Source organism: Lates calcarifer, linkage group LG13 (genome assembly GCF_001640805.2).
Source record: "Lates calcarifer isolate ASB-BC8 linkage group LG13, TLL_Latcal_v3, whole genome shotgun sequence".
Lineage (NCBI taxonomy): Eukaryota > Metazoa > Chordata > Actinopteri > Centropomidae > Lates > Lates calcarifer.
The window spans coordinates 26014385-26022705 of NC_066845.1; the positions used below are offsets into that span (position 1 = coordinate 26014385).

An 8321-nucleotide genomic window follows, 5' to 3' on the forward strand; every position below is an offset into this window, starting at 1 on the left:
GAGAATACACGGACGAGCTCAGAAAACATGTTTTTCCACCATGAAAATTGTAGAATCAACAGGGAATATCAAACACCCTGAGATATTCACTTAGTGGTGATAGCTCTGCCACGAATACGCTGTGTGATAACTGCTGAGAGGGCGAATCAAAGGGACAGCATCACAGCTTTCACTGTACAGACCACAGAGCCGAAAGTGATCCACAGCAGTCGGGTGTTCATTTTAAAAAAGAAAGAAAAAAACAAAACACTATGTGATGGTGCTTCAGAGCAGACATGTTGGAAAACAACAGCTTCACAAGACGCTTCGACAACACACGAGGCAGAAGCACAAGATACGTGACAGGCAGCCTCCGAGTTTTAACAGGATACATCAGAACGCACTGAGAAACATTACTGCACATTAAAACAACGCCACAGCCAAGCTAACGTCTCTGTAAGACTGCTGCTGTTGATTTTAAACTGTAGGTGTAATGTTTACTGTTTCAACATGCTCACATGTGCTAATTACCACTAAACACAAGGCACAGCTGAGGCTGAAGAAGAAACAACAGAGGTGACTGCACTTCATCCTCTCAGGACAATGAATGTCTCATCGATTCATCTCATTATCCATTAATCTGTGGAATATTTTCTAGAAAAACAGATCAATCGTTTGGTCTATAAAATGTCAGGATCTGCAAATATCCAGAAGTCCAAATGCAAAGATGCTGGTTTTACATCTGCAGAAGACTAATGAAACCACAGAAACCAAAGAAAAAAATCATTCAAATTGATTAACTAGTTATCAGATTTGCTGGTAACAATGGCAATCAATTTTCTCTTCATGGGCTCATCAATTAATTACCAAATCCCTGCAAAGTACTGAATTTCTTGGCAGTTAATTCAAGTGTTGATGAGATATTTTAGTAAGAAACAAAATGTCAACCTCATGCCAGCACTAGAGCAAAAGTCAGTGGATCACAAAAGTCTGTGGGATTCATCCTCTTGGAAACCTGGCTGCTTCCTCCACAAAGAGGCAAGAAATATTTTTTTAGTTTAGCAAACAGTAGTCTGCCTGCACAAGTCTGGCCTTCCTCCAAAAAAGCTGGCTGTTTTCAGACGGAGTCAGAAATGTTCAGTCTGTTTGATAAATGTACAGTTACCATAATGACGTTGATGTAACTCTGGGCTGAAAAATGGCCTCAAATCTCCATCTAATAACCTAATCAATACTGGAGAGAGGAACACAAACCGATACTGAGCCTCGTTCTGCACCACATGCCAGATATAGATCATATTATGGTGATGAAATGAAGTTTTCACTGTCCACCTGTCACTTGTTTCCACCTCTCACAGCTGGCAAACATCTGTCGTCCCCTGACTCAAGAGATTAATGCAATTATCAAAATACCCATTGATTAATTTTCTGTCAGCTATGTCAACTCAACAGATTGGTGACCTGAAACCAAATAAACCAAATAACAGCAGGATATTCTTACATTTATTGGGGTATTTGGGTATTTCTGCTCAAGAAAATGACGGCTGCAGACATAAAAGCCATGATATGTCAGGTCTGATATGTGTCAGTCAAACTGATCAAACAGGACTCATTAGAAAGTAGAGGATGTAGAGTAATGATACTGGAGAGGGCAGATGGGAATATGTTCACAAGTTGTAACTATTAATACCAAGTTCACACATTCAAAACACCTTCAACCAGTGTAAATGTGAAGAGGTTAAACAGACACGTATGTAACTGAAGCTGTGAGAAGAAAATCTGCATGTATCTGCACACCAAATATCCAACAGATACAATACAGGGACGATGTATTTTTATAGTCCAGCCCTGATGTTAGCATCAGCCTGGTTCCTTCCACAAAAAGCCAATGAGATTTTTTCCATTGGTTTTTGGATTATTGCAGAAAATAAACTCTATGAGCAACAAACGTTTATGATACTTTAACGATTTATTCATCAGATAATCTTCACAGATGAACACCACTGTTCTGATGTTTGAAGTCTAAATCCAACCTCCAGAAGTAAAAAGCTAATGATAGGCTATAAACCAACTACACCATGGTCACATGACGTCAACGTCTCCACCACTAAGCTTCCAACTGGTCATTTCATTTAGCTCTGAGCTCTTCTACAAAAGCCTTTCTTCTTAGAAAGTTAGTGAGAGTTTGAAAGAGCGTGAGTAGAAACACAACGAGGCTGTAAAGGTGGACTGGTGAGTAGATGGGTTTTCATGTTAACGTCCCCGACAACCTCTGTAGTCTCATTTAGACACTCGTTAGCAACCGCCTTTTTTAAGACACGTAAAAGCTTCAAACATCAGGAGTGGGGGATTTACTGACCCATTTTATGTCGGAGAATCAAACCTGAAAATGTCTTGAGCTTGTGTTAAAACCACAGACCTTATTTCACACATTTAACCAGAAACACACTGACTCTGGGACGAGGGAACAGGAAGTGCTAACATGCTAACATGCTAACTTACTTCTGGGTTTTAGGACTCGTTCCTGCTGTGTTGTGGAAAAATCCACAAAAAAGCCGACAAATATCCAGCAGCTAAAAGGACTTTCATGCTCATTAATTGTGGAGAAATTAACATTTGCATTAAAGTGGAAAATCCAGACACTCATGGTGACTGTTGATGATCTGACTGAAGAACAGTCCCCTGGAGGATTCTCTGATGCAAGGATTTTCTTTATCTTCAAGTATAAAGTTGTGTTTTAATGTTTAGTGTGACTGACATAGATTACATCCTATAGCAAAACCCCCTGACAGACTACTGATGATCAGAGTGCCAGGAGTTTACATTTTCTTGGCTCAACAGCTGCAGGGAGTTCGGTCGTGGTCTGAGTGTGTCAGATTGATGAACTCAGCAGAGACAGACCCTGGACCTCTGCTCAGCTGACATCAGCCTGAACACACTGGTCAGACCTCTGTCAGTGTCCGTACTGAGGATTTACTGTTAGGAAAACATTTGTGTATTCCTTACACACAGTAAAGGACAACTCTAATTGAAAACAAAATGTCACGTACACACTTGATCCTCATTTACAAGAGCAGCGCTGCATCCTCGTCAACACTTTTAGCTGCAGCCGGTCCCGAGACGACCTCGCTCCAACATCAGGCTCCGGTTACCGTTTCTATTTACATTCCTCGGGCTCGGAGGAGCCACCTGCTCCGGGGGCCGGTGCTCGCTCTCGCTTACCGAGCTTCTCGGAGCCCTCGGCTGAAACCTGAACCGGTGACGTACAGGAGGGTGTTTATCAGGTTCAGGCAAATGGGGGAAATGCAAATGCAGAAGCAGCTTTAACCGACAGACTGCACAGAACTGCCCCTTTGTTTCTGAAACAGAAACTCTTTCACTGGTGAAGCTGGTGATCTTCTACAGAGCAGGTTACTTTACAGGAGCAGGTGGGCAGTCTGGATGACACTTGATGACACTTTAGCAGGGGACAGTCATGTTATGGGACAGTCTCCAACCAACCACACCCATAGAGCTGTAAACCCTCAAACTGCTCCGTCCTCAGATCAAACTGTCACATAAACTCTGAGAAACTTCACAGCTGAGACTTGAGTCATTATCAGCTGGTTTGTATCAGCTTCACCATTGATTAAAGTGACTGGGGCTCAGTATCAACTGAATATTTTCTCTTCTACGTCTGATAAAATCTCCTGGTTGCAGACCTCTGAATAACTGCTCATATCTCTGCAATTCTAATCCACACCTATGCAACACGGCAACAGGAAAGTTGCCACAAAAAGTCTCTTAGCAGGAACAGTTAACAGTAGCGCTGCACGATTAATCAAACATCAATCTTCATCACAATTCTAGTTTCCCACAGTTAAAGGAACATGATCGACTGCGACAGCGACGTTTAAAATACTCCTCTTATCTAGAACTCCGGAAACCAAGTGCTTCGCAAACTAACAGCCGGCCACCAGGGGGCGATCAAGATGTTTTGTTGTCACTTTAACAACTGAGAGTAGAGGAGTGACGACAGAGAGCAGACAGGCAAAACAAAATCAAACGTCTGAGGCAGAAGGTGAAACTAGCCGTGAAGAGATCCAGTTCCCTCTGTGCAAAACTGCATTCACAAAAAGACGGATTTTAGGAGGTACCCAGACTTATTACTGGACTACACACGACTTCAGGTTTAGCTGCACTTCGCTGGCTGCCGGTCAGATTTACAACTGATTTTAAGATCTTAATATTAACTTTTAAAGCTCCTCGTGGTCTGGCACCTCACTGAGCTCCTGATCCTGTATGTCCCGGATCATAACCTGAGGTGGCTCTTCAGTTTATGTTGATGACCTGCAGACCTCAGGTTAGCCAGCTCCATTTTTTAAAATCTCTCTCAACAACCTGTTTTTCACGTCTTGAGGCAACAGCTCAGCGCACGTTCATTATTTGACTTTACCAAACTCTGCAGATGAGGTTTCTAATCACAGTGCCGTCACATCAAGAAGGGATTTCCTCCAAGTCAGCACACATTAATGACTAACGCCTATATTTAGATCAGGAAAAGTCCCACTGATTTGTTTTGTGTTGGAGTTTGGAAACTGACAGGACATCTACATTATTTATTCATGGCTTAATTAGTAATAATTTAACATTTGTTTGACATGTTAAATATCAGATTCTTGAAACTGAAGTTCTGAATGTGACGGTACCAAACATCTGATATAACTGCTGTTAGTCACATTAACAGACGCTTTATTCACATTGAAAATCCCACAGGAATACTACACTTATATACAATGACAAGAAGAAGAATCAGAACATGTGTGCATCAACAATCATGAAGATCTGAATCCATCACTTGTTTATATGGAAAATAAAACACTCCCCTGTAGGAGACATAAACATGAAGAACACCTACAGTGACCAGGAACTCACGGGCATTTAAAGGCTGCAATCAAATCAAATCTAAACTTAGGAGAGAAATCTAAGAGTAGGCTGCGTGGTTCTCCTCTGAAAACACCATCACACTGTGCTGATGTACCAATTAACTCCTACTAATTCTAATGAAACAGCATTAAAGTGGTATTTACAGCAGCAGCAGACAAACCAACTGACAAAGGCTGCGAAGTACTGATGCTGTTCACTGTAAGTGATCGGTCAGGCAGCGCACAGGTGAGCTTACCTGTGCGTGAGAATGAAAACAAACAGGTGCTCTGCTGAGCTCCGGACAATGCAAACTTCCGTTGCAGGTAGTCAGTCACCTGGGCTACCTGTGACAGCAGGTTATTGTCTTTCAGCGGGAACAAAAGTGTTTCCTGTTCAACGTTTTTTAAAAATCCACGTTCAGGACGGTTGGTGGGCTCCACGCGGTGCGGACGGTTAACGGCCGGCCGGAGGGAAACTTGCCGTTTATTCCGGTCAGCTCGTCCGACAACACGCGAAAAGACTTTCAATAAATTCACGTACTAACCGCAGAGGCAGCCGCCCCGCTCAGCCTCCACACCGAAAACTGTCAGAAAAAAGCGGACACTTACCTTCACCGAGTGTCGGTTCACCACCGGGAGGAGGAGAGAGCTCAGCCGGTCAGCGTGTCCACAGTCTCCGAGAAACACTTTGCTCTTGTTGTTTTTGTGTCCCGTTGCTGAAATTAAGTCCCGTTCCCGGCGTCGGTGTGTATCCGGACAGCAGCTCACAACGTGGAGTGGAAGCGGCAACGACAACAACGTCTGCGGCGGCAACGGTCTCCGGTCAGCTCCGCTGTCAGCGCTCAGCGCAGGGGGAGAGCGGAGGTTGCGGCCGCGCATGCGCCCAGCGACCGCTACTGCGAAACAAAGATCGTCTAAGAAGAAGATGGTTCACTCGGTCACAAAATCGAGTGAAGAGAAATAAAAGCTTCTATTGAACAAATGTGATTGAGTTGAGCTAATTAGAAGTAATTAAATAAGTCTCAACTAAGAACAAATACTGATAAAGATATTTAAAGAACTTATAAAATAAAAGAGTGCCTTTCTCACTCCAGTAAAATCTCTACTAATCTCAACATAATTTATCATCCACGAGTATTTTTACTTACAAGCCTTCCACTTCAGCTGAGTGAACCCCTGCAGCAGGACAGACACGTATGTTCCATCCGCAGCCTCCAGTTTGAACACTGCTGTGTAATTACACTGTTCACTTTTAAATCATGTGCAGCCAGTACCAGGCTGCTGCCAGACACTCAGACCTCTGTGGCCGTGTCCCTCTCAGACTGGATGTAATTCATGGTTAAGCACAGAACACAGCAGCGGATCTTGAGACTAATTTTACTGTGGCCCACAGCAGAGTCAGTCACTGCACATGATTATTGCTGTGTTGTAAAATTACAGCATGCAGGATTATCCACAGAAAAGATGACATGACTGGACATCCTCTATCTAAAATGATCTATGATCAGTCGCAGCTTTTTCCATATTGAACCGTTGAAAACAATCTTTCCCTAAGTCTCAGTTTACGTACGTTGACACAGTCTCATTTTGAGCACGGTGCAGTCTTCACATGACCAAACCCAACATGTGCACTTAGAGACCCCTTCACTGACATCAGAGACCCTGTGCAATATTATAACTAAGGTCATGTACTCTCAGTATCTTTTTACTTTCTGAGTAACATGCATGTACCATTATAGATTTACAGGAAATTAAAAACTATTGAACATTGATCAGAAACAAAGGTCTCAGGTTTCCTCTGTGCTGCTGTGATCTCTCAGTAACTGGAGCTGTTAGAAGAAGAAGAAGCTTTCAGCTCTTCACTTCTCTCGTTTTGTGAAGCTCATTTGAATACAAGAAAAGAACAGCAGGACTTGTGTGAAAATTCACAAGCAAGGTGTGAAGACTGCCGAAGTTTTATTTTCACGGTGATGCAACTATTACATGTCGCTGCTGCTGAATAAAAAACATGTGTTTTGTTCTGAACACAGTGTCAGAGACGTGTAGAATGAGGAGAATATTCTGTGTATTGTTTGACCTCAAATCACCTTCCTCTGTTGTGGTTTGATTCTGAACTCAAAGGTCACCGTGTTGTTGTTGTGGCACCTGGGCGAACGTCATGTGCTGAAGAGAACAGTGACATGTGACTGAAAGCACCACAGAATGCAAGTATGTGGACTTTAGTTGGGATTTTACTGCTTCCAAGGTCAAGAATAAATGTCCACCTGCTGCTGCAAGCTAAATATATAAGAATTTATTTCTATAAGCTCTTTAAGGACTTCTCATCTATGTTGACCACACAGTCTTACTGCAGGGTTCATTTAGTAGGCATTTACTGGTCAACTGCTGTTTCCAAGGTCGAGAATAAACTTTAAATCCAAACATTTAGGCCAGCATGGACGAGATGTCCTTAAAGTGCTCGAAAAACTGTGTATACGAACTGATTATTTCACAAAAATGAAACAGAAAAGGTGCAGAAAAGCATCAAAATGGACACTTTTTTGTTAAAACCTCATTTTAACATCACACATATATAGAAAAGAAAGTTCTCCATGTGATTGGCTTGAGTGGTGTTTTTTATCCCACAAATCAGCAGCAGAGTGACACCTCTTACTTTTTTAAAAACTCCTCTAAGGTGCAAAAACACAGAAGCTGTCCCCCAGCAGAAGGCAAGGTAATTCAGGTAACACTAAGTAAGCCTGCTGGTGAGTCACCACTGTGCAGATTAATGCACTAAGAAGTGCAACATATTCAGCGCCCCGTGTTAGTCAGATGAGCAGAACAGCGGTTTATTCAGATTAGTTCATGCCAAGTCATGTCAGAAATTACAGTAATTGCTGCAATTCCCACGCTTAGTTGGCTCTTCTTGTTAATTAAACACCCTGATGAATAGTCACACACAGTTTTAGATGAAAGTTGCATCTGAGTCAGGCCTGAAGATGAAGATGACATGTGACAGCTGATCATTTAGGCTCCTGTGGTGTTCGAGCTTATGTGTGTACATCATCATTATTGTCTTCATCTCTTGTATTAACACACTTTGACTCTCCTCTCCTCTACTTCTACTGTCTCTCTGTGTTTTGTCACACTGAAACTCAACTCTGGCTTCCTCTCTCTCTCTTCTCACACACACACACACACACACACACACATCACTGACGCCGTCCATCTGGTATGTGCTTAACGCCACAGACGTCAGGTCCCCCACGTCTATCTATAACAGAGTGCATCACCAGCCGTCTCAGCCCTTCAAGCAGAGAGGAGGGCGACGCTTATCTGTCATGTTGCACCACTCTGTGGCTCTGCATGCTCAAGTAACCCTGTTTAGATGGAGAGACACACTGGCTGTTGTTGTGCTGCATCAGCAAAGTGCCGGGTTACAGGGGTGAGTGTGTGAGC

The 8321-nt window shown here is 42.9% G+C and overlaps 1 protein-coding gene across 3 annotated transcripts in view; it reads right to left on the reverse strand.

Moving 5' to 3' along the window:
• Window positions 1-5804, reverse strand: part of LOC108881639 (spermatid perinuclear RNA-binding protein) — a 66126-nt gene extending 60322 nt beyond the window's left edge. For 2 of the 3 annotated variants that reach the window (XR_007814441.1, XM_018673702.2), the window contains exon 1: window positions 5493-5800. The gene's annotated coding sequence lies outside the window, so the exon portion shown is untranslated. Of the gene's footprint in view, window positions 1-5492 lie in introns of all 3 variants that reach the window. The other variant, XM_018673701.2, reaches the window with a different exon arrangement.
• Window positions 5805-8321: the final 2517 nt, after the last annotated feature.